Source organism: Gouania willdenowi, chromosome 14, assembly GCF_900634775.1.
Source record: "Gouania willdenowi chromosome 14, fGouWil2.1, whole genome shotgun sequence".
Taxonomy (NCBI): Eukaryota; Metazoa; Chordata; class Actinopteri; order Blenniiformes; family Gobiesocidae; genus Gouania; species Gouania willdenowi.
Window position 1 is genome coordinate 4,891,162 of NC_041057.1, and position 25,598 is coordinate 4,916,759.

The following is a 25,598-nucleotide window of genomic DNA, read 5'->3' on the forward strand; positions in this document are numbered from 1 at the left end:
ATAGGATATATTCTAAATCGGATAAAAAATCGATGCAATAAAAGGGGAATAAAATCAAACACAGTACAGTAATGTGCTTCAATATTCTGCTTACACAATAGGGGGCGCTGTGACTGTTTTAGTGCTGCTTGTTTTGGCTGAAACCAGGATCCATTTGTGTTTCTTTCTCACGCTAAGCGAAACACAAAATCTGATTTACTGCGCAACGTCCAAACCTGTGGTACAATGAGTGAAATTAAGCCTGAACCAGTTTATTTTGGTTTGTGAGTTCAAACGGTTTGTAATACAGTTATAAGAAGAACATTAATATGTTATATGAGTTATTTTAAATGATTCTTCAGGCCAATATACAGCACTTGACAGTATCAATGCTCCGAAATATCTTGAAATATCGACTATGCAAGTTTGAGAGACGGACCGTCTTTCACCAGGTCATGGACCTGCCTTTACTACTATTTTTCCGCTTGATTGACTCCTGCTCATGGCCGAGGCAAGCAAAATCCGGCCGCCGTGACCCGGCCGCCGCCACCACCAATAAATTAGTTCATATCGAAATAAGGTGTTTGAATTTTTACTTTATAATTAGATTTTTTGAATTCATAATAATTGTAAAATAATAATAATAATAATAACAATAAACTGAAAAAAAACTAATAAATAAATAATTTCGGGTAGATTTTGGAAATACTTTAGGCCCACTAACAAGAAGAATAATATTATGAATAATATTGATAAAAATGATGGTAATAAAAAAAATCATATAAAAGTAATTCTCCTTTTTGAAAAAGGTATTTTAATTCTCAATAATTACATGTTTTAGGCATTACATTTTTAAAGAAAAAACAAAATTATGTCCTGAATCTGTCCTATTTTCTTTAGGACAAAACATAATCTGCACCACTTCAGGTATGAAATTAAATTCCTAATCTAATGCAATATTATTATTATTATTATTATTATTATTATTATTATTATTATTATTATTATTATTATTATTATTATTATTATGTTCAATATACTGGTCAATGTATGTTTTTTAACTTACACATGTGGCTTATCCTCCTCCGTCGTCATTTTTTTTAAATCATGTGCTTGTTCAAAGTGCATGCTGGGAAATATAGCTGGCAGAGTACGCACAAGTCTCCTCTGATGCACGCTCGGTAAAACGGGCAGAGCAGGTTCTCATCCGGGGATTTACAGCGGACTTGCTGAGAAGCGGAATTTGAATTGGAACAGGAACTTGGGCCGCGTGATGACGTTTCACAAGTCCACGAGCGCACAAGTCGCAAGAGTGATGGTTGTCACTCTGCCCTGAGCAGTAACTGAGATCACAGCCGCCTGTGTGATCTCTGGCGGGGATGCGCTGACGGCAGCAACCGCTGCTGAGGACAGTAACTACAGAGTAATATGTGCATGTCAGAGTCTCTAAAACATCAGAAAACTTTCCAATAACACAAGATAAAGTCTCTACATTTGTCACTAGTCTCTATTGAGAAAAAAAGTTGCTTAAAGCATTCACAAAAAATACCGGTATGATTTTGGAACAGAGCGGAGAGCGTATTCTACATACTGCAGCTTTAAGTGCATCATTACATCCCAATTTTTGATTTCAGTTTTTTTTTTTTTTTTTTTTTTAATTGGGATTGTAATCGAATTGTCGACCCAATATTGGGATTTGAATCGAATCATTGGTTGAGTGTATTCTGACAACTCTACTGAAGAGTGTATTTTTTATTTGTTATCCTCCATGGCAACGCTGGCACTGTAAATTTGATGGGAATCATGATTGGTTATCAGCGGCTGACCACACCCTCAACCCATACCTACCTACCAAACTATCACCTCTGTGTGTGTGTGTGTGCGTGTGTGTGTGCGTGTGCGTGTGCGTTGTGTGTGCGTGTGTGTGTGTGTGTGTGTGTGTGTGTGTGGTGTGTGTGTGTGGTGTGTGTGTGAAGGATGACGGCTGCTGCTGCTGCTGCGTTCAGTGCGCATCCTTGGCTGCGCACCCTGGCTCCACCGGGCTCTCCATCCCGCTCACATCCGTCGACACGGCGGCCACGTCTGAGCAGGAGAGGAGGAGAGGAGAGCATCTATTAGAATAAAATAATAATCATCATAATAATAATATTAATAATAATAAACCACCAACAACATCTGCAGCCTTCACTTTGGGATTGTCTTTCTTTCTGCTGCTGGGGTGGAATAATCCAACCCTCCCCATGTGTCGGATCGCCGGATGATGCACAGGTAACAGACACCGCGCACCTCCTACACGCACCACGAGAACGACCTCACGGACGCAGGTAATTGGCTTTAGAATAAAACGATCTGAAGGAGAAAGCGACATTGTGTGTGTGGTGTGTGTGTGTGTGTGTGTGTGTGTGTGTGTGTGTGTGGTGTGGTGGTGTGTGTGTGTGTGTGTGTGTGTGTGTGTGTGTGTGTGTGTGTGTGTGTGTGCGCGTGTGCGTGTGTGTGTGTGCGCGCGTTTCCAATGTCAGCGGTGCGGGGCTTGTTTGGTTTCTAATGCGGAGGGCGCTCAATAATTAGACCGCAGGCAGCCACTTGCTTTGTGTTTATTTGCTGTTTGTTTGTTTAAAAAGAAAGAAAGAAAGAAAGCTTTCCATTCTGTGTAATTCATTCCGTATCAGCCCAGTGTTTACAGTCAGTTGAGCGAAGAGGAGGAAGAGGAGGGCTGGTGTTCCAAATCCAAACGCTGGTGCGGATGAGGTGGTTTAATTTCTGGGAGACATTCCCCGTTCCCCCACCGTGTGTCTGGGGCTCAAACAGCTCCATCCACATCCACCTGGGCTGGAGGAGGATGATGATGATGATGATGATGAAAGAAAGCTAAAAGGCTGCTGCAGACTGATCATATCTGCACCATCTATTGTCTGATGGTGACCACATGCAGGGTTCACCCATATATCCATCTTTTTAAAAAATGCAGATAAAAGTGAGTGGAGCTCATGCAGGGAGGGCCCTAGTGTCTGGAATGAAATCCTGGAGGTAGCCCTGGCCTTATTATTCATTATTTAAAGGGATTTCATGTTTTTATGCCAGTTTTTAAAAAGATAAAGAAAGGACCGAGGATCCCCTCAGAGGCAGGAAAGGAAAGGTTTATAGTTGAGTCACATTATTTGCAACAAAGGGAAGCAGTGAGAGACAATGTGTTAGATTGTTAAAATGAAGGTTGAGGGGAAAAATTGATTTATTTTTATTTTTTTGCCTCTGAGAAGCTTGGCAAACTGCTGCTTCCATAAAGAATAAACTGATGCACGAAAGTCAGAAAGGTGATGGAACCATTGTTCAAACACATACTGTACATTCACCTGCAACTCATTAGATTTAATGTGTTTATTGTTTTAAGATACAAATTATACACATAAAAGAAAGTACATCCTAAATAATTAAGTTTTACACAGGCTACAGATAAATAACTAAAAAAACAAATTTGAATTAGAGCTGGGCAATATATCGAGATTCAAGATATATTTTGGCAATATAGAAAATTACAATATCGCATATATATATATATATATATATATATTATTTTTAATATCTTATTTTGTTTTAAAATACTCATTTTAGGAGTCACTGCTTTCACTATTTCTCAGAACACCATAAAAAGCACAGTTAGATGGATTTCTGAGTGCAACCTAACCCAGACCTTCCCCTAAACAAGTCCCACTACAGAACTCACTCACACGTGCTGTCCCTTATAGAAGGAAAGGCCAAAACTCACACATATTGTGCATCCTGTTACATATACATACATATACATATACATTTTTATCAGCAAATTTAACCCATACATATTTTTCAGGTCTGACTTCGTTTGAATTCAAAATATCAAGATTGCCATTTTGTGAAAAAATATTGAGATTTGAGTTTTGGTCCATATTGCCCAGCCTATAGATTATGAATATACCTGAAATATTTCTGAAATGATTTGCTTAAAATCATGCGTGATTGTCAGGAATTGTATTAGTTCATATTTTTAATTTTATTTGTAGTCCTGAATGTAATGTCAGTTGCAACAAAAGTTCAAAATGTTCAAAAATGTGCAGAAATTGTTCAAATCTGCACATTTGTACATATTTGTGCTGAAATAACTTTAATATTTTTATGTTCATAATGCTAGTTCCTTATCGGTCCTGACTCCAGTCCCCCCCATACCCTCTCTCCTACTCAGACATTGATCTCTGTCATGTCTCATATGTGAACAGAGCAGCTTACTGCCGGCTGTGGCTTCTCCAATGCGCAATAAGAGCTCGCGAAAACAACTCCAGACATGTTGGATTGTGAAAAACGGACGGAAAATACGTAATTTTCTTCCTGAAATGGCAATGTTGTTATTAATGTTATTTTGTTTTTTTTATTTTTATCAAAATCAAGTGGAAATTGGAATATGACACAAATTATTCCCTCACGTTATTGTTTTGGGACAATATGAAGCATTTCCATGTAGAATTTTTTTTTTTTTTACCATAAACGGGTGGGCAAAGTGACATAAATTTTATCTCGTGCAGAAATATAATGTAAATATGATGCGATATGCATCACAGTGTTCACCTCCTTAAATGGTAATTGCTATATGACACATACTTAACCTTCACTAACTTATTTTGGGACATCACACATTTCCACGCAATTTTTCACCATAAACGGGTCAGCAAAGAGACCGAAATGTCATCTCGTGCAAAAATGTGATGTAAAAAAGGCGCAATATGCACCACGGACTTCTCTTCCTTGAGTAGAAATAGCTATATGACACTGATTAAACCTGCAATAACATATTTTGGGACAAAATTACACATTTACATGCAATTTTTCTCTGCAAAACGGGCGGTTTATTGTGTAGCAAATTCAGCAAACGGAACTGACGTCAAATCTCATGCAAAAACTTGTGCGATTTCAGCGTGAAATATATGAAATTATTAACAATAGTTAACTCAGTTAACCATATGAATCATTTTCGACAGGATGTCAGGAAATTTAAAATTTGATAAGTAAAGCCAATAAAGCAGAAGAGGGTAAACTGACGTGGAAATGGGGAAACTCTAAAATCTGAGGCAAATTAGGGGAAAAACACCACAAAAACCTGAATAAAGAGAAAAATCTGAGAAATAATGTAAACACTGCAACGGAATCAACAACTTAACGTATGAAAGTGTAAAAAAAAATGTACTTCAAATGTGTTTTTTTTTTTAAATAAATGTGCACATACAGTTGGGCAAAAAAAGTATTTGGCAGCCAGCGATTGTGCAAGTTGTCCCACTTAAAAAGATGAGAGAAGTCCATATTTTTCATCATAGGTACACTTCAACTGTGAGCGACAGAATGTGAAAAAAATAAAATCCATGTATTTGTAAATTATTGTAAGAATTTTGTCTCTCACAGAGCTGTTACTTCTCCTTTAAGATACTCTTCTGTCCTCCACTCGTTACCTGTATTAATGACACTTGTTTAAACTTGTTATCAGTATAAAAGACACTGGTGTCACACCTTCAAACACTCACACTCCAACCTCCACCATGACTGAGACCAGAGAGCTGTCTAAGGACACCAAAATCTACACCAGACTATTATTTCCCCCTAAAATGATATTACAATTACATTCTTAATTGAAATTAATCACAATTACTAAATCTTTAATAAACCAATTCATAAAACAGGGGTGTCAAACTCATTTTAGTTCAGGGGCCAAATATGGAGCAGTTTGGGAGGGAAATTAGTCAATTCAACATTATTGTGCCTAGTTTGCACTTGTAATTATACATAAAATACTAAATATGTAAAAGACTGACCATATCAAAGCAATAAGTGACAGATATCAGTCCCAACATGATCTTCACTTTGAATTTCCTATTTAAATACGGGAAATATTTTGTCATTATTTGAGGAAAATTGAAAGATTTTGTATGAATTTTAGGTTTTTTCAACTGTTAAACATTAAAAATTATTGCAATCATGCAATATGAGCAGTGGAAATACTGAGTCACTGCAAATATTGTTGCGTTTCATTTACACAATGATTAACATTTTCTCTCTTATTTTTCATTTTTCCCTGCGGGCCGAACTGGTTGTGCCAAAGGGCTGGATTTGGCCCCTGGGCCATGAGTTTGACACATGCCATAAAACGTAACCCTCCTGTTGTGTTAGCGTTCTGTTAGCATCTCTAAAGATAATGGGTCAGTTTTGACCCATGTCTTAAATCAGCTGTAAAATACACTTAGAAATATTATCATCTTTTGGTTACCTTGTTAGGCTTCCCTATACATGAAAATACTGGTATTAATATTTTTGGTGTGGGCGTCTGAGCCTTTTTTCTGTCAGTATACGCCTCGATTTCAAATATTTTAAAATTGGTGAAATTATTCCTCAAGAGAAGTCACAGGTCGTGGGAAAAGTTGATGTGCAACATATTTTAATAATTGTTAACTACATATGTGTGAGCCATAGAACAGTAACATGGTTCCACATGTTTGTGTTGAATTGAATAATAAAGGACAGTTTTTATAGAATATTCACGACAATTACAATTACAAAGTCAATTATCCTGAACTCAATAACAATTCAATTACGGTTAAAACAGCAACATATATTTCCAATTATAACATATTTTATTGTTAACTACACATGTGTAGAACTGTACATAAAACGGTAACATGGTTCCTCAGTTTTGCATTGAATTATATTTGACAATTTTTATAGAGTTTTTTTTTTTAAATTACACAATCGACTATAATTGACCCCGACCCTAGTACATGGTACCCTTTAAAGGGGCAGTATTATGGAAAAAATCACTTCATAATGGTTTTGCTACAGTGATATACATCCCTTTAGCCTCATTCAGAGGGTCAAAGTTGAAAAAGTTGTTTCCTCCCTCCCTTCTTATTCCACATTTTGTAAAGTGAGCTCCAAACGTCACATCGCAGAAACTCCTCCTCCTGACAATCCTGGCTCCTCCTACCCTATAATAATGTGAGCTCCTCCCTCTCAAACTACCTCAAAGCTAAACCAAACACTGCGGTTTAATATAGAATATATATTATACTTTGTCATATATGTAACGCTACATACTAGAGGTGGGAACTCTGGGTACGATACGCGATACAACGCTCACGATAACATTTATCTCACGATACGACGATACTGCGATAATCGATGTATTGGTCAGAAATCAATCTACGATAATCTATGACATAACAAGAAAAAAAAAGATTAAGTGAAAAAATACAATTTTTATTTTTTATCCCTGAAAGACAAAAAGTGTCCTATGAACAGTGACACTATTTTAGTGCAACATTTCTGTATATGTGTCAACATACCAATGTAAATGAATAAGTATCTCCAATAGTGCCTTCTGTAAACAAAACATAGGGTCTTTCTTACCAGTGACACCATTATAGTGCAATATTCCAGTAAACAATATATTGGTTCCTTCAACATACAGTGACAAAATTTCTATGAAAACCTACCTGCACATTTTAGTGAAAAAGCAGAAAAGGTTAAAAAAAAAAAAAAAAAAAAAAAATCGATTCTTAGCGGGAGCATATCGATAATCGATTGTGCGGAAAAACATCGCGATATATCGCCGTATCGAGATATCGTCACATTCCTACTACATACACAAAATGTGTTCTCTGCATTTAACCCCGCTCTGAGGAGCAGTGGGCAGCAATGGTGTAGAGCACCCAGGGAGCAATTACAATCAGTTCCATTTTTAGTAGCTGTTACATTGATTGTATTGCCTTTGACATGATCTGACGTGTTTGACACTATGCAACACAGCGGTTGGATCAAACCGTGGACTACCACCTTTAATGGACTAATCCTATAATCAGTAGTGGTGAGGATGACGAGAAAGCGATGTAGCGGCTCCAGTGAAACAGCTGACTAACTCCTCTACTGCTGCTGATGTGATGAACACAGAATGTGGAGCAGCGTTTGTCTTACTCTCAATCGCAATATCCATGTGTTTTACTGTAATGTGCATTTTTTTGTTTTGCTGAAAACAATAAGAGCGTGTGGATTGCAAAAGAAACTTGCTAGAGTAATAAAGCTGTGGTGTGTAGTCTGCGTCTACAGACACGCCCATTCAAGGTATCTTCAAAGGGGACAGCTTTTCTCATAAACCGTTTAAGATGGTAATTTTATATTCTGATGCGATAATATTTTACTTATGTACAGTATACATCTAAGTTTTTAGATTTAGGACATTTAGGAAAAGGTTGTGAGTTATAGGGATGTAACGATTAATCGTAAGGCAGTTAAAAAACGATTCATAGGTATCATGGTTCACATCAATTTTCTTAAAATTGAATCGCAGTACTTTTTTTAAACAGCAGAGAGCGCTATATTATCCTTCTCTTATCCAAATGCTGAGGCGGTGGGCGAAATCTGCTACTACTTTCTTTCTGGCCACCTTCTACTCTTAAACATGTTCATAAATGATTCCTTACCCCTTTAGCACCGAAAGAATATCTGTAATATTACGTGAATATCTGTAAAAGTCACGTTTTTCTATTAGCTCTGTCTGCTAGCATAGCATCTCTTCTTCACTGCACAGAATAGCTGCATCCCATCCGACCACTGGGTTACCAGCGCCCTCTGCTGGTCCAAACAAATATCTGACGTAAATGCAGACTGTTTTTTTTTTTTTTTTTTTTTTAAAGTCCAATTGTTAAGGCACAAACTACATTTTCAGTTGCACTTTTAAAAAGAAATAGAACTATTATGCAGTTTTGCATTGTTTATTATAGAACCAGAATTAAAATTAATAGGCTTCTTCTTCATTTGTATTATTCCTTTATTTATTTCATTCAAGATTTATTTTTAGTTAAATTGCATTGTTTTGAATAGTTTATCAAGGGATTCTTTTGACAATGAAAAATAAAAGGAAAATAGTACAGTTTTTTCTAGTTTTTTTCCCAAAAAAAATAAAAGAATAATTTTCAATCATTTGTCTACAGTCTCATTTTGTAAAATAAATCGAGAGAAAATTGTATCATGAACCCAGTATCGTGAATCGAATCGTATCGGGAGTTGAGTGAATCGTTACATCCCTAGTGAGTTATAATGACAACCAATCTGGCTGGGGATGTTGATGACTGTCTTTTTGTTATTATATTAATTTATCAAAGAAAGACAGGAGATGGAAGGTGCCATTGATTCTGCTGCATTCATAAGGAAATGCTGCTGCTTTACTTCCTCCTCCTTGCAAAACGATTTGCTTTGCAAATTCTCCACCAACTGTAATCCACAGCACTTTGTTTCCTCCATCACCTGTAGACAACCTGAAGCTCTTCAAAGAACAGGTGCAGCTCGGGTTTCAGGTTTTTTTTTTTTTTTTTTTTTTAAACTTGAAACAGGTGAACTCTGTTGCTGATTTATTTATTTTTTTTTATTGATTTTTCCCCAGTTGTGGACGGCATAAATAAAAGTGTGACCACTCGACTCCTTTTTTAAAGCTCTGCCGTTTTTTGGTTGATTTAAATTCACATTTAAACCACACAGTTTCCTAAAAGCAGAGAGCAACGGCAGTGAAGTTCCAAGCCAGAGTTCATGCATTGCTGAGCAGGACTTTTGGAGCACATTGTGCTTATATGATGATTAGTTCAGGCAGCAGCACCACGACAGGGTGTGTCATAGTCTTGCCTTGTTTTTCTTTTTGTTCTTTGTCCCCATTTTTAATTTATTTTTTTTATTTCATATGCTTTTGAGCTGCAGCACACGTCATCGTTTCTAATGTTTCTTTTCTTTCTCGATGATCTTGGTTTCGACATGTTTTAACGTTGCTGCGATGACTGAAATAAGAACACAAAATGTATTTTAAAGAAGGGAATTAGTATGTAAAAAACTGATAATCCGAGACATTCTTGAGATGTAAAACCCTTTATTTAATACAAGGATGTCATGTCGACACGTTTTCATCATGATTAAAGCAAGTAAAAACAGATGCTTCTGTGCTGTGTAAGAGAGAAAAGGCATAAAAAAAAACATACATAGGCAGGCAAGCATTAAATATATTAACAGCTATTGGTATCTATATATTTATCATTCTATTGAGGTTTTAGGCAGGAAAACAAACATTTGCAACATTAATGTGCCCAAGTTTCAGTTATAAATTAAATATACAGAATGGAAGGCATCAACAATATCTAAGCAATAAGTGACAGATGCTTAAATTCCCTTTTATTTATTATTACTTTTTTTTATTAACAATTTTTATTTAATTTTGGGGCGATTTTGTGGAATAATTTGAGAAAAATGGCAGGATTTGGGGGAAAAAAAATAGTTCTTTCAACAACAATTTACAACTCAATGAGTTATTTGGTAATTTACACAATAATTCATGTAATGCTGTCATTTTTACTTGGATTTGAATTGGATGCTCTGATCGGCCGGATTTGGCCCCCGGGCCGTGAGTTTGACACAGGTATTGTAGTTCTACATTAATGTATTAAATTTATCATTATAAAATATTTTCATTATATTTTACAATACATCATTGTAGATTAAGTAGCTTATCAAATAGTTCATAATAAATGTATCATTATAAAGAGATACATTATTGATCATTATAGAAAAATTGTTGTGTTTATACTGTATATCATTGTAGATTAAATAACTCATTAATATATGACATTTATCATTATGGGAAGTTTGTTATATATATAATTGTAAATTTAATAGCTCATCACAAGAGGACTCAAACAACAACACATCTGAAAAAATAATTGTTTAATGTTGTTGCGATAACTAAAATGAGACAAAAATGTACATTTCAAACATTTGTTGAGCTTCCACGGTGTGTGGCAGGGTTGGGGTCAATTATAATTGTAATTGCGTAATTGTAATTATAAAAATAATTTGTTGCTGTCATAATCGTGATTAAATTGTAATTTAATTACGAAAAAAAAATAAAAATAAATGAATTGCAATTGAGTTTAGATAATCAACTTTCTCATTGTAACTGCCATGAAAAATTCTATAAAAATTGTCAATTATAATTTAACGCAAAACTGCAGAACCATGTTACAGTTCTACTGTATGTACAGTTCTACACATATGTAGTTGATTATTAAAATGAAGCTTTTCCACATTTTACTATTTGAAAAAAAAAAAATGAAATCGAGGCGTATACTGACACAAAAAAGGCTCAGACGCTCACACCAAAAATATTAAAACCTATATTACCATTTATTACACAATGTAACCAATACATAGGAAAGAAATTAGATGATATATAATATTTTTGAAGTGTATTTTACAGCTGATTTAAGACCCTTTATCATAAGAGATGCTAACACGAGAGGAAGGCTCAGAAATTGAACTTTAGTAGTTGAGGACGTAATTTAAATTGACTTTCTGAGGACTCTGTAATCGTAATTGAACGTGGGTAATCAAAAACATAATTGTAATTGATCCCAACCCTGGTGTGTGGTATAAGTCGTGTCTACTTACCGCACGTTCAGCTGAATGTTGGCATTAGTTTCAGTCGTTACTGCTTAAAGCTGGAATGACTTTTACATTAACGTGACAGCTGCAAAGCAAGAGGAGGAAATTAAGAATTAAGATATCACGCTTATAAAGCATCAGCCAATATGTAGAGAGGAGAGATGGATGAGTGGTTGACGTGAAGGAGGGGAATTGCTTGAAATAACAACAGGGCACAGTTGACTGTGTGTGTGTGTGTGTGTGTGTCAGCTCAATAGCTGCGGCGTGCTCACTGGAGAAGAGGAAGGTTACAGATATTGTGTGGCATTGCGAATCGCGTCGCTTCCTCTCCATCATACCCCATCAAGGTCATATGCTCAGACTGAAAGTGGTGGCCCTGGCCTTTTCCTCTCGTGGCTCTGGCAGAGGAACGGGGCCCGCGGACCCACTGCTGCCTCTAATCAGGGCTGACGCGTGACTCAGTCGCATGCCAGCTGCACAGCCAAACAGGGATTATGTCCCTGGATGGCAAAGACAAAAAAAAAAGGTCACTGTGGGGATCTTTGTTTTAATACACCTTGGGCCAAATGGGCTTATTTTTAAGTATTTTGTTTGATATTCATAGTATTCTTTACTCACAAATGACTGAAAGTGAAATCTAAAACAAACAAAATGTTGAGTCTGATACAAGTGAAATGCCAGAAGTCATGTAGTCATGAGTTGTGTCAATGTTAACTTGTAATCTAGGCCATTGTACCACTTGGCTTTAGGAGTATAAAAGATATATAAATAAGGTCTCTGATTTTCAATATACTCGTCCGTTTTCTTACAGTTTCCCCGTCTTTCCCTTTTTAGACGTCATGAAATCACACTAAACGTGTTGCTAGTGTTGAAATCACGCAAGAATACGTCACAAAAGCAACGTTTGCCACACACCTAGACTGTCGTTACCATGGAAATGTAATTTGTGTTATTCAGTGTTGTGTTTTGGAGTCATTTTGCATATTTTTATTGTGGATTTTGTGTATTTATCTTTCATTTTTGTGTATATTCTTATTTTTATTTTATGTGTTTTTGTAACTGTTTTTTATATATTTTTTTGTTATTTTGTGTCATTTTATGTGTCTTTCTGTTTTTCTTGGAGTCATTAAGTATACAGTGTGTTTTTTGTTGTCTTTTTGTGAGTATTTGTATGAATTTTGTGCATTTATTTTGTCATATTGTGTGTTTTGGAGTCCTTTGCATCTCAGCATAGTGCGAATAAAACATTATGTGGCACACATATAGCCTACTCAAAGGGTCAACATAGAGGGGCTGGCTCACATCGCGCTACGGTATTCCACAAGGACGGAACGCGAAAAAGTTCGAAAAACCTGTGGTGGGGGGAAAAAAAATAAATTTTCAATATTTTTTTTTAAAACTCAAATTTGTAAAATAATCATTTTCATCTACAAATTTGATCAATTGATTTTTTTGCCCAGCCCTAGTAAAACATGGGAAATGTGTTCAATTAATGTATTTCTGATGCAATTTTTTTAGTTTTATTTTTTTAGATTTTCTTGAGTAACATAAAAAATATGAAAACCATTGCATCAGACAAATATTGATTTCAAAAAGTATTAATCTCATCAAACAAAACAAAATGTACAGTGTGAAACAATTGGTGAAAAAAAAAAAAAAAAAAAATCTGAATATTTTGAAACCAAAGAGCTTAGGCCGTTTGTTGGAATGATCCACCAGAGCCTTTTCAGATTAGAATAAAGTCATAATAATCTCAACCACATGTTCATCAAAACACATTAAAACGCACACTTCAGATGAAGCTCTGCATTCATTTTCAATCACATGATCACTACTCGATCCGCTACAGCTAGTGAGAGATTTTGAACGGGATTATGGGTGAAATTGCACTTATGTCTTTCAATCGTTCTCGTCATTCAGTGGTATGTTTACCTTTGAAAAATAACATGTTAATGTCTCCAAAAACGTTTTCTTCCGTCAGTTTTGAACAATCATTTTAAATGTGAAGCCCTAGATTTCTCCAAAAGAAGGAATGAGTGTGAAAGCCTGATTGGTCTTAGTATACATAGGTGAAATAATTGACAGGTAAATTGGCAGTTATTTTCCCCACAGGTGGTGCAGTAGGTGGATTGTGAGGGAGGGCGAGGGGTGGTGGTGGTGGGGGGGCTGTAATTATGACAAAGCAGAATGCTACTCTGTATTCAGCAAAGGCTGCTTTATTGAAGGCTGTCACATCCAGACACATTGTGTCAAAAAATACTTGGCTTCAATTCATCACACAAAGTGCACGACCAAAAAACGTGGCGGTACATAATTGAGCACCAGCCGTTACTGCTGTTAGTAGGACATGCATTCATTGCTTTCTTTTTTACATTTCTCCATTCAAAATCACTTTTGTATTGCATTCATAAATGAAATGAAATGTAGATAAAAGAGGAATTCAGTTTAAGTTTAGAGTGAAAGATGGAAAATATTCTTCAACAGAGACGTTCGTAGTTGGTCATTGTGTATTTTTTTTTTTTAAACTGTTTTTACGATTATATTGATACAATTTGAAAAAAAAAAACATGTATACAGGGAAGAAAATAGCGTTTTTTGTGTGGTTTTGTTCTCATTTTCTGTATTGTTTCCCCCTCATTTTGTGTATTTGTCTGTTGTTGTTGAACGTTCCCGAGTCACTCTGCATATTTGTATTATCATTTTCTGTATTACTCTTTGTATTTTTTTATATAAATATTTTTTTACTCATTTTATCTGTTATATTTGAGTCACTAAGTAAGTTTTTGTCATTTCATTGTGTTTTTGTAATCATTTTGTATATTTTTTTTTATTGTTTTTTATTTTTGTTTTCTGTTTTGAAGTATGTTTTTGTTGCCTTTTAGTTTTTTGAAATCATTGTGTACATTTTTTTTTGCCATATTGTATTTTAGTCGTTTTGTGTAGTTTTTTTGTCATTTTGTGCATATTTTTGGCAGTAGTTTGTGTGTTTTAGGAGCTTTTTTTAATATTTGTCTTGTCATTTTGTATATGTTTGCGTTATTTTTTGTATTTTTTGTCGTAATTTTATGTCATTGTGTGTGTATAATTCGAGTGATTTGTTCTTTTTTTTTTTTTTTTGCTTTTACTTTGGAGGAAAAAAGTGTGTTCATAGTTACAAACTAAGGTACTTTTTTGAGTTGTTCAGTAAATCAGTCTTTTGAGAGCCAAGAAATATCCCTGAAGGTGATATCTATAATTCGATTTGCTGTTCACCTCAAGATGTGACCTTGCTTGCGAATAAAAAGCCAGTTCATGGTTCTGCTCTGTTCGCTTGTCTTGCGCGCCTCTTATAAGCGTTGCATTACATTGCAAATGTTAGAATTTCAGCTCATTTATCGTCGCTACTGTGACAGCAGGAGAAAAAGGAAGCTGAAACCGCGCTGTTAACCAAAATGTGCCCAGGCAGCATAATCAGTGCCCTTAGAGATATAAAACACAATATCACCCTGTCAGGGTATTCATTACAGTGCTCAGAAGACAGCAATGTTACAAGAGCCCGAATCCACACGCTGTGCTGATACGGGAAATCCTGAGCAGCAGAAGAATATAAAAATACTTTGTGTTCTCTGCTTGTATTCTATCATTCCAATGCCATTGTGTGCAGTGATATCTGTCCTAAACCAGCGAGCGATTCAAAGCCATCTGTACATTCATATGCCACATAACACTTCAATAATTGACTCGAGCTAATAATTGACTCTGGCTGGTTCTATATTTGGATTTGGCAGTCCCAATTTCTTTGTACGATTGTTATGAAATATGATCAACCACGATTCTAACAACAGATAGAATGGACTGCATTATTCATTATAGCATTCCAGTTGGCTTTTTCTACAGCACTACATCTCCGCCGTATTTAAAGAAACAAAACATTTGCTGATGACAGTTTCCCTCCATTCTCAGATTACCTGGAAGCTCGTACCCTCACCTTGACAGACTGCCAGCCTGATATTATTCAGTATCTACATTTCCCCTTTGCATTCGATTACTTTGAAATGTAGAAAAAGAAATCCAGCTTGATTTGACCACTTGAAGTGTTTTGATTGCGTTTGCATCAGTTCTATTGCCGGGGACGTCTGTCAGTGCTGCCAGGGTTTATTGCTATCTTTGTAGCAGATCACTCAATGAATTTCTCTTTAATGCCACACATTACTCACACTGGAAATGGCATTCATCGTTCAGAGAAAATATTCATACGACTTAGACGTTGGTGGCCAGGGAAATGTCCTGTGTTTATGAAAGAATAAAGACCTCATGCAGGAGAGTTAAAGCTGCTGGAGACAAACAATTGTAGAAATTATGGACAAAGGCATACTAACGTAGGTCATGGTACTCCTTCGGGCTGGTTGGTATGGAGATAACGTTGCACAATTAATCAAATTTCAATCGTGATCACGATTTTTTTCCTCCACGATGAAATTAAGCGATTTTTCAATTTAAAATGTGGGTTTTGCTGCATATCTAATCTGACACTTTCCCCCAGTACAATAGTCCCTCACTATATCGCGGTTCACCTTTTGCGACCTCGGTGTTTCGCAGATTTTTTTTACAGTGCAATTTTGGATGCATTTTTTTTACACCGTATGAACACGTATTGTGTTCTGCGTCCTGATTGGCTAATGCTGCGTTCACCCACCAGCGACACATCCAACTCGGTGAGTTTCACTGCCTGCTGAAGCGAGGAGCTGCGCTCCCTTTTCTCCTCTCATAAACATAAACCACCAGTGAAAAAAGCCGGTGTGATTAGCGGCTAATGCTATGCTAGCTCAGTGCTACAGAGATAACTTTTACCTGCTACTACCACCTCCTCACTGATTCTCCTCCACGCCTAATCTTTCCTAGTCCGGTCCCGGTTATAAAGGCCGTGTCATACAGCTCCAGGTGGTCACACACAGTTTCTACTCCATGGGTGAATGGGTGAACAGACCAGTGTCCATGTTGACGGCCTGACGTCATCGTCATCAATGTCTGATCGCTAGCAGTGTGACTCTGAAGTGCTGTATGTTTGAAAACGGGTTTATGTTTTAAAATCTACGAAGGTTTGAACTTTGAGTGTTTAAACAAGAGAAAAATGTTAATTCATGTCTGAGAAAAGTGTATAAGTGTGTGGTGAGGGGTTTTACAGCCTTAAAACATACATAATAATTGTAAAAAATAAAACTGACTACTTTGCGTATTTTACCTATTGTGGGTTATTTTTAGAACGTAACCCCTGTGATAAGAAGAAACCAGTGTGAGGGACTACTGTAGTCAGTAAGCCTAATGATGTGCCGCCCCCACCGCCCTGGTGGTGGTCTCGCTGTGGTCCACAGGGACGACTACACATGTAAAGTGATCAAGTCTCAAGAATTCACTTCTTTTGAATCGCAGATGGTCAAGGTGGGTTCTTCAACTCCTTCTACTGCGTGTTGATCTACCGTCGTCCTGGCCCTGCTGCTGTCTTCTTAAAGGATTTTAGTGACTTTTTAATTTCTATGATAAAGTTAGAAACTGTTTTAACCATCATGTTGACGACAGCTCATCTGGCTCCGCAATGGAACTCCTAACATTGACTGAAGCTTTTAATTTTGAACGACATTTTTCTGAGCCCACTCACCAAAAATGACATGTTTTTTTTTTACGCTTGGCCTAGACATTGTAAATGTGCCTGTAAATGATGTCTATATGAGTGATCGTAGTCTTGTTTTGTGTGATCTGTTCTTAGTCAGGTCTCAGAGGCGCGTTGTCACTGCTAATACTGCAGGGAGATTTTCTGAAGTTTGACCCTCTTTTAGTCATGGATTATCTCGATTTGGACAATTTCATTCACTGTTTTGACAATCATTGTGTAACAGTTATGGATCAGGTGGTTCCTGTTAATTGTAACTTATTTACACAGGAAAAAGCATGCCCTTGGACAAATAAAGACATCTCGAGTCTTCAGAGACTGTGTTGAAAGACTGAACGCCTGCGGAAATCCACAAACCTCGAGGTGCACAGGCTTTATCTCGGGGATCTTGTGTCATCATACAATGAAGTGGTTGAGAATGTCAGATCTGACTATATCCATCAACTGGTAACTGTGATGTTTGACACAATGAATTCTCTTGTATGTCAGGCTGCTCCAGTTACGCCTGTTTTTTGTGAAGCTGACAGCAATGCTTTTTTGAGATTTTTTACTGATAAAATTAAGATCATTCCATGTGGTACGCTTGCTGTTTTTGAGCCTGTCTCCGGCATGTGGTCCTCATTTAGGACCGTGATATTCGCTGATATTTCACTGGTGACCAAGATGAAGCCCTCCTCTTGTTCATCTGACATCCTCCCTTGTAGACCCTTTAACATAAGTGTTTGAGGTAATTGGCTCTTGGGTCAACAGAATGGTTAACCTCTCTGAAAATATTTGGAAACATACCAGTAGACAATCATGCCAGAGTGGAGCCACTACTAAAAAAAGCAGGTTTAGACCCAACGGGCCTCAGTAGTTTCAGGCCTATTTCAAAGCTCCCGTTCTTGTCTAAAATCCTTGAGATGGTGGTCTGTGATCAGCTGACATCTTTTCTGGATCAAAGTAACATCCATGAGACGTTTCAGTCTGGTTTCCGTAAACAGCACTCTATGGAAACGGCCTTACTGGAAGTGTGCAGCGGCATTATGATGTCTGCTGATTCTGGAAACTGCACTGTTCTGGTTCTCTTGGATCTGTTCTTTGACATCGTCGACCACCAGGTCCTGCTGAGAAGACTGAGTCGGACTGTCGGGGTCAGGTCTACAGTGGTTCTCCTCATGTTTATCTGGCCGCAGTCAGTTTTAGTGTTTCAGCAAACCAAATAAGGTCTGAGTCAGTGGATTTTGTTGTATGGAGTCCCTCAGGGTTACGTTTTGGGTCATGTTTTATTTTTGTTGTATTTGACCCCCTTGGGAAAGGTCGTCCAAAGGTTCAGTGATGTTTTTTTACCACCTATTTGCTGATGATATTCAGCTTCACTGCTCCTTTAAAGCCATCTGTGTTCAGAAGCTTAACTCCTTACTCCATTGGTTAGTGGAAATAAAACAATGGCTAAGCGATAACTCTCTGCAGCTCAATGCAGACAAAAACAGAAACACTGATTATTGCCCCTGATGACTCAATTCCAGGGATTTAACAGTGTTTGGGTGACTTAGGCCAGTCTGTCAAAAATTACTCCCCAGTTTCTAAGGCTTGGTTTAGCAAAGACCTGTCATTAGTGCAGCACTGCTGACCAGGAACTGCTTCTTTCACCTACGGAAACATCTCTAAACTCAGGAAAAAGGCATCTCAGAATGAAGGAGCTGTCTCGACTGCAAACTAGGGCAAAATCCAGAATCCTGACTCGTACAAATAGGACTCATACTGTATATCCCCTATTCTAAAAGAACTCCATTGGCTATCCATAGGATCCATTTTAAAATTCTGGTTCTAGCTTTCAGAACCTTGCAGGGCCAGGTTCCTTCCTACATCAGTGATCTGATCCAGCCTTACACACCTTGCTCACGCTCTGAGGTCTGTGGATCAGTATCTGATGATGGTTCCTCACACTCGTTTTTGGACCAACAACTGATCCTTCGAGGTTGTTGCTTCCAGGCTCTGGAACGATCTTCCACTCTCTCTGCGTTCTATTGATTCTATTGACACTTTCAAAAGCCAACTAAAGACTTATTTATTTGTCCAAGCTTTTCATTAGTTATTCTTGGGCTGCTATGGTTTTATATTGTCCTGGTCTTTTACGTGTGTACTTTTTTATTCTAAACTTATATATTGTGTACTTTTTTATTTTAAGCTGTGTTGTGAAGCACTTTGTGGTTTTAGTCTGTGGAAGGTGCTATAGAAATAAATGTTACTTACTTGTCTGACGACAACATTTCACTCAGAATACTTAAAAAAACAACAACTATAGAGCATAATCATGAAATGAATGAGTGATAACACATTTTAAATAATCTCATTTTGTATATAAGTGAAACAGTAAATAGTCCCTCCTGATTAGATTTATTTCTATATTTTAATCATTTCCAGTCATCTCCTGCCTGGTGTGGGACCAAGACTGGCCCTTGTATTATGAGTTAATGTTCAAATCAAGATCATTTCTATCATCATTTTATGTTTTTTTGTGTCATTCTGTGTGTTTTTAGTGTATTTGTGTGTATTCCGTAGTTGTTTGTCTGTTCTTTTTATTATTTCTTGTATTTTTCTCTTATTTTTCTGTGTTGCTGGTATTATTTAAATGCTTCTCTCTGTTTGGGTTGTTTGGTAGTTTCTTTTGTTGTTGCGTTGGTTTCTCTGTTATTTCTGTGTATTTTCTAGTGATCTTGTGTGTTCTCTCATTTAGTGTGTCCTTGTTGTCATTTTGTAAATTTGTAAGTCTTTTTCTCTTTTTTTTTTTTTAGGTGTCATTTTGTGTATTTTGTGGTTGTTTGTCTGCTCTTGTATTATTCAGTGAAAAAGAAACATTATAAAACAATTATTTTAATGCTTTCATTTGGTAATTTTTCTCTCTCTCAAGTACCCCCTGTAGTGCCATCGCGTACCCCCATTTGAGAAACACTGGTCTACAGGATTCCACATCCCACAATGCAATGTGCAACACAAATTGTCCACAAAACAAGTGTTTACGGTGAAGATAAAAAAAAAAAAAAAACTTTCGTCTCCTGCAGCTTTAACTAAATTGTGTTCTAATGGCTTTGCTTTAAAAGGATAAAGTCCCCTTACCTTTAAATACCCCCCTTACCTGTAAGGCTGATGTGTTCTTTGCACGTCTGCCATCAATCAACGAGTGTCGAGCTGAGCGCTAATCTAAAGGTTTTTAGCAGCAGCCCGACTGTCCATCCATCACTTTGCGGATCTTGAACCGGGTTTGTCACGCTTTGATGGCTAACGGACCGCGACATAGGAGACGGTGTCGTAAACAGCGGGGCCGTCATTTATTTCAATTGGGTCTGTGTCTTTAGGCGTCTGTCGTGAGCAACAGATTCATGCTAATTTGTTACAGCAGGCGGAGGATATCTCATCTAATGCTGCATTACAAAAATCAATCTTATCCTCGCCTGAGGCTGCATCGTCTTTTAAACGCGTCGCTCTTTTGTGTCCCTACCTGTGTGAACAGGCTCACTGCCACGTCACTGTCACCGTGCAATAGGTCTTTGTGGAGCTGTCTCATCCTGACCAAGAAGCTGTTACCTAAGATTAACCCTGTGTGTGTGTGTGTGTGTGTACGTGTGTGTTTATTAATAGAAAGAAAATGAATCTATGAGTAGCATCCTCATCCTTGCGTGTTCACCCACACTAGCTATTGTGTGGTGGCATCCTCCTCAGGACGAGATGTGACAGCAGTGGATGATGTAATCAAGCATGTCATTACGGAGCTGCTTATTAACAGGGATTTCAAGGGCAAACGTTTCCGTCGTTAGTGTATTGTATAAATGAGTGAGCTGCACAACGGCTTCTGGTGATGTCAATGCAGCACAGGAGGGACTGTTGTTGTCTCATTACATATCGTACTATGTCTTTATGAGCAGTGTGTGACGTGCTGGAGAATAGGATGTCAACAATAATTTATAAGATTTAAGTTGACACCTCAGTAGTGTGTATTGTACTCATTGTGTTCTTCTCGAGCATAGATCAGAGATTGGCAAAGCGTGTTTGCATATGTTCATTTGTTGTTTTCTGTTTTTGGAATGTATTTTGTATATTTGTCTTTGCATTTAGTGTATTTTTCTGTCATATTGTGCATTTTTTGTTGTCATTTTTGTCAGTTTCTCTGTCATTTTGTGTATTCTTGTATGTTTTTGGACAAATTTTGTGTATCTTTGTATGATTTGAACCCATTTTTTGGTCATTGTGTGTATTTTTGCATGTTTTGTGCGTGTGTCATTTTTCTATATTTTTTGTCACATTGTGCATTTGTGTTGTCATTTTTGTCAGTTTCTGTCGTTTTGTGTCTTTTGTATGTTTTTGGACACATGTTGTGTATTATTCTGTAATCATGTGTATCTTTGGTCATTTTGTGTATTTTTGCATGTTTTTGTCTTCATTTTGTGTGTTTTTGTTGCCTTTTTAATAGGAGTTATGTGTTTTTGGATTAATTACATGTTTGTTGTTGTCTCATTACATTCTAGTGCGTATATCGTACTACGGTGTCTTTGTGTATTTTTGGATGTTTTTGACACATTTAGTGTATTTTTGTGTCTTTTTTAGTTTTTTCTGTGATTATGTTTATTTTTGTGTCTTTTTTGCATTTTTTGTGTCTTTTTTGAGACATTTTCTATATTTTTGTCATATTGTACATTTATGTTGTCTTTTTTGTCAGTTTCTCCCAGTCATTTTGTGCATTTTTTTCTTCATTTTGTGTGTTTTAGGAGTCATTATATTTCTGGCAATGTGTATTTGTGTTCTCATTTTTGTGAGTTTCTGTCATTTTGTGCATTTCTTTTGTGTTTAGAAACATTTTGTGTATACTTTTGTAATTTTGTCTATTTTTCTGCCATTATGTGTATTTTTGCATGTGTTTTCATTTTGTGTTTTTTGAGTCATTTCTATATATATATATACAGTATATATATTTTGTCATTGTGCATTTGTGTTGTCATTTTAGTCAGTTTTTCTGTCATTTTGTGTATTTCTGTATGTTTTTGGACACATTTTGGGTGTTGTTGCAGTCTTTTTGGATATTTTTTGTCATTGTGCATTTCTGTTCTGATTTTTGTCAGTTTCTGTCATTTTGTGTAAATTTGTATGTTGTTGGACACATTTTGTGGATTTTTCATGGTTTTGCTTCTAAAAACAAACATTTTAGATTGGTTTCGATTTGTCCTACCAGCAAATAATGAAGTGTATTTTCATAAACTGTGCCACAATGCTCAACCATCACGTATTATTGTACTGTACGTGAACACACGCTAAAATAAAAAGCAAAGCAAACATCATTTGTTGAGACTGACATCCTCTTACAGGACACTTATTCATAACTTAGTGTTGCTGTAAAGCAAGTGGAGAATTCCAGGCTGTGAAGAAGAAACAAAGATTTCATTATAGATGACAGTGAGCGTTTCCAAAAAGGAACAAGTTTCACATTAACTTCCCACAAACTGAAGGGAAACTATACGTGTAATGATGTTTGGTTCTTCTTCTGACCCGGGCATCACCTCTCTGTGTGATAACGCCGCTGCGCTGACCCTGCTGACACGCACACACACACACACACACGCACACACAGTGGTGCAGGATCATTTGCAGCATGTGAGCAAACAAACCAAGGCTGTCATTTAAACCATGGAAACCAAGCAAACGGCCTCTCAGAGGAAAGTATTTGAAAAAAAAAAGCAGAACAGATCCATCCATGTAGCAAACAGATGTGCACGTATTCTATCCTTGGCTCGCTATGCCTACAGTACTTTTATGTTGAATTAATGAGGATAGTGTTCATGCTTGTAGGTAGTTACCTAATTACCAGGCTTGCTGGTTTGTGAAAATGTCAGCTGTTGTAAAGCCGATACCTCGGTGTGGTTTCCTTATCCTTATTGTATTGTAGTGCGTTGATCAGGGATTGGAAAGTGTTATCACAGCAGGTTCACATTTTGAACAAAGACCAATCTCAGAATTAGTGCAGGAAATATACCATTTTTTTTATTTTGTGTGCATTTGTTGTTTTCTGTTTATGTAATTCATTTAGTATATTTCTCCGTCATTTTGTGTATTATGTTTATTTTTCTGTCATTTTGCTTGTTTTTGTCTTATTTTGTGCGTTTTTTGGAGTCATTTTTTATATTTTTCTGACACATTTTGTGTATTTTTGCCTGTTTTTCTCTGTCGTCATGTGATGTTTCTGTATGTTTTTGCACACATTTTGTGTATTTTTCTGTCATTTTGTGTTTTTGGAGTCATTTTCTATATTTTTTCTGTCTATGCATTTGTGTGTGCGTTTCATTTAATCAGTTTTTCTCATGTTTTGTATTTTTGGACACATTTGTTGCTGTTTTGTTTATTTTTGTAGGAGTGTGTTTCTGGAGTAATTACATGTAATGTTTTGTCATTTTCTACATTTTTCTGTCATATTGTGTATTGTTGTTGTCATTTCTGTCAGTTTGTCTGTCGTTTTGTCTTAATGTGTTTTGGGCACATTTTTGCATGTTTTGGGCACATATTGTGTATTTTTCTGTAAATGTGTGCTGTCTGTCATTTTGTGTATTTTTGGAGTCATTTTCTATTTTTTTCTGTCATGCATTTGTGTGTGTGTTTCATTCAATCAGTTCTTATCAAATTTTTTGTATTTTTGGACACATTTTGTTGTTGTTTTGTGTTATTTTGTTTGGTTTATTTTTTGCTGGAGTTATGTGTTTCTGGAGTAATGACATGTTTTTGTCATTTTGTGTGTTTGTGCAGTCATTTTGTATATTTTTCTGTCATATTGTGTATTATTGTTGTCGTTTTATTGTGTTTTTCTGCCAATTTGTGCATTTCTGCATGTTTTTGGTGATATTTTGTGTTTTCTTTGGTGTGGTGCGTGCTGCGTTCCACAGAAACATCTTTAAATCCATAGGTACAGTAGTAGAATGAGCTTTTCTCTTTGTGCTATAAGAGAGTTATCCCAGATTCACAGACAAAATGGTTGGCTTTACAGAATGATGACATGACCATGACGAAAATGGTCATTTCTGTGTAATTATTTAATCTTTATAATCACATCCACCATTCAACAAGGCTACTTTCATGGGCTGATGCAAACAGTTGAAGCCGTGTGAAAATAAAACCCAGATTCTAGAGGGTACGAGTCTCTTTAAATTATACAACACGTACTGTAAATCATGCAGTGCAGGGATATGAGTGAGTGGTCAAGATGAAGATCAAGTGGATGATAAAGATGAGGATAATGATGGCTTTGTTGTAGATGATGAAGACTATATGCCTGCTATCAAGGGTGATGAGGATGATGATGCAGATGTTGATGAGGGGGGAGGGAGGGGAGGGGGATTATTTCCCTTTAGATTGCAGCTGAGGGGAACGATGCAAAGCACAAATGTAAGCAATGCAAATTCTATTTACCATAAAAGCTGAGCAGGATTTTTAGTAGTTTACTATAGGAGAGACAATGTACTCAACTTTTATCACAGCAGGGGCCACAAAAATGTGATTGCATCTGATCCGAGGGCCACATTATCAACATTAACGTCAGCATTTAGAATAAAAACCTTTTTTGGGATCATTTAGTGTATTTTGTTGTCGTTTTGTGTCTTTGCTGTTATCATGCTTGTTAATTATTAGCCGTCTTGTGTATATTTCTGTTATTTATGTGTTTTTGATGTCATTTTGTGTGTTTTTATGTCTTTTTGTTGTTTTTTTTTTTTTTTGTATAGTTTTCTGTTATTCTTTGTGTTTTTGAGTCAATTTGTGTATATTTTTGGAGTCATTCTGTGTATTTTTGCTGTTATTGTGCATGCTAATTATTAGCCGTCTTGAGTATTGTGTATTTTTGTTATTTGTTTGTTTTTAAAGTCATTCTGTGTTTTTGGAGTTAACAGTCTTTTTTTTTGTGTGTGTATTTTTGTGTTTTTGTTGTTTTGTATATCTTAATGTAATTGTGTAGATTTTTGTGTTGTTTTGTTCTTTTTTACTTGTCCTTTGTGTTTTGGCTAAATTTTTGTATGTTTTTTTGAGTCAATTTGTGTGTTTACTCTGAGGGGGCGCATGAGGTAAACATTGTTATTCTCAAAGTGAAATATTGAGTTTTCAATACTTTTCCACATCTTTGTCAAAGCTGCATGTTAACGAGAAGCCTTGTTGCATTTTTTCTGACATTCAATATTTATGTGTTGGAGTGTGTGTGACCTCTGACTGAGGATAGCATTTATGCAGTTGCAGGTTATATCTCTAGTTTTTAGAAGGAAAAAAAACACTTGTTTTAAGAGGACTGTTTTTTCCTTCCATGAACACTTTAGCAACTTGAAAAAAAAAACACTTCCGTTATTTGCCTTTTAAAGCCTCCTTCATGTTTTTAGGAGGATTTACTTACAGGTATCAGGTTGGACATTTCTAAAGTGAACTATTAAAAAGTGAATTAATCGCTGCTATGATGGCTGGATTTAACAAGTTAGACAGAAACCTT

The 25,598-nt window shown here is 36.4% G+C and overlaps 1 protein-coding gene across 5 annotated transcripts in view; it reads left to right on the forward strand.

The window, feature by feature from the left end:
* The first annotated feature begins 1,979 nt into the window (after positions 1 to 1,979).
* The window catches only part of LOC114475378 (neurexin-2-like), a 233,633-nt gene continuing 210,014 nt past the window's right edge, over positions 1,980 to 25,598 (forward strand). For 4 of the 5 annotated variants that reach the window (XM_028466114.1, XM_028466119.1, XM_028466117.1 and 1 more), the window contains exon 1: positions 1,980 to 2,247. The gene's annotated coding sequence lies outside the window, so the exon portion shown is untranslated. Of the gene's footprint in view, positions 2,304 to 25,598 lie in introns of all 5 variants that reach the window. The other variant, XM_028466115.1, reaches the window with a different exon arrangement.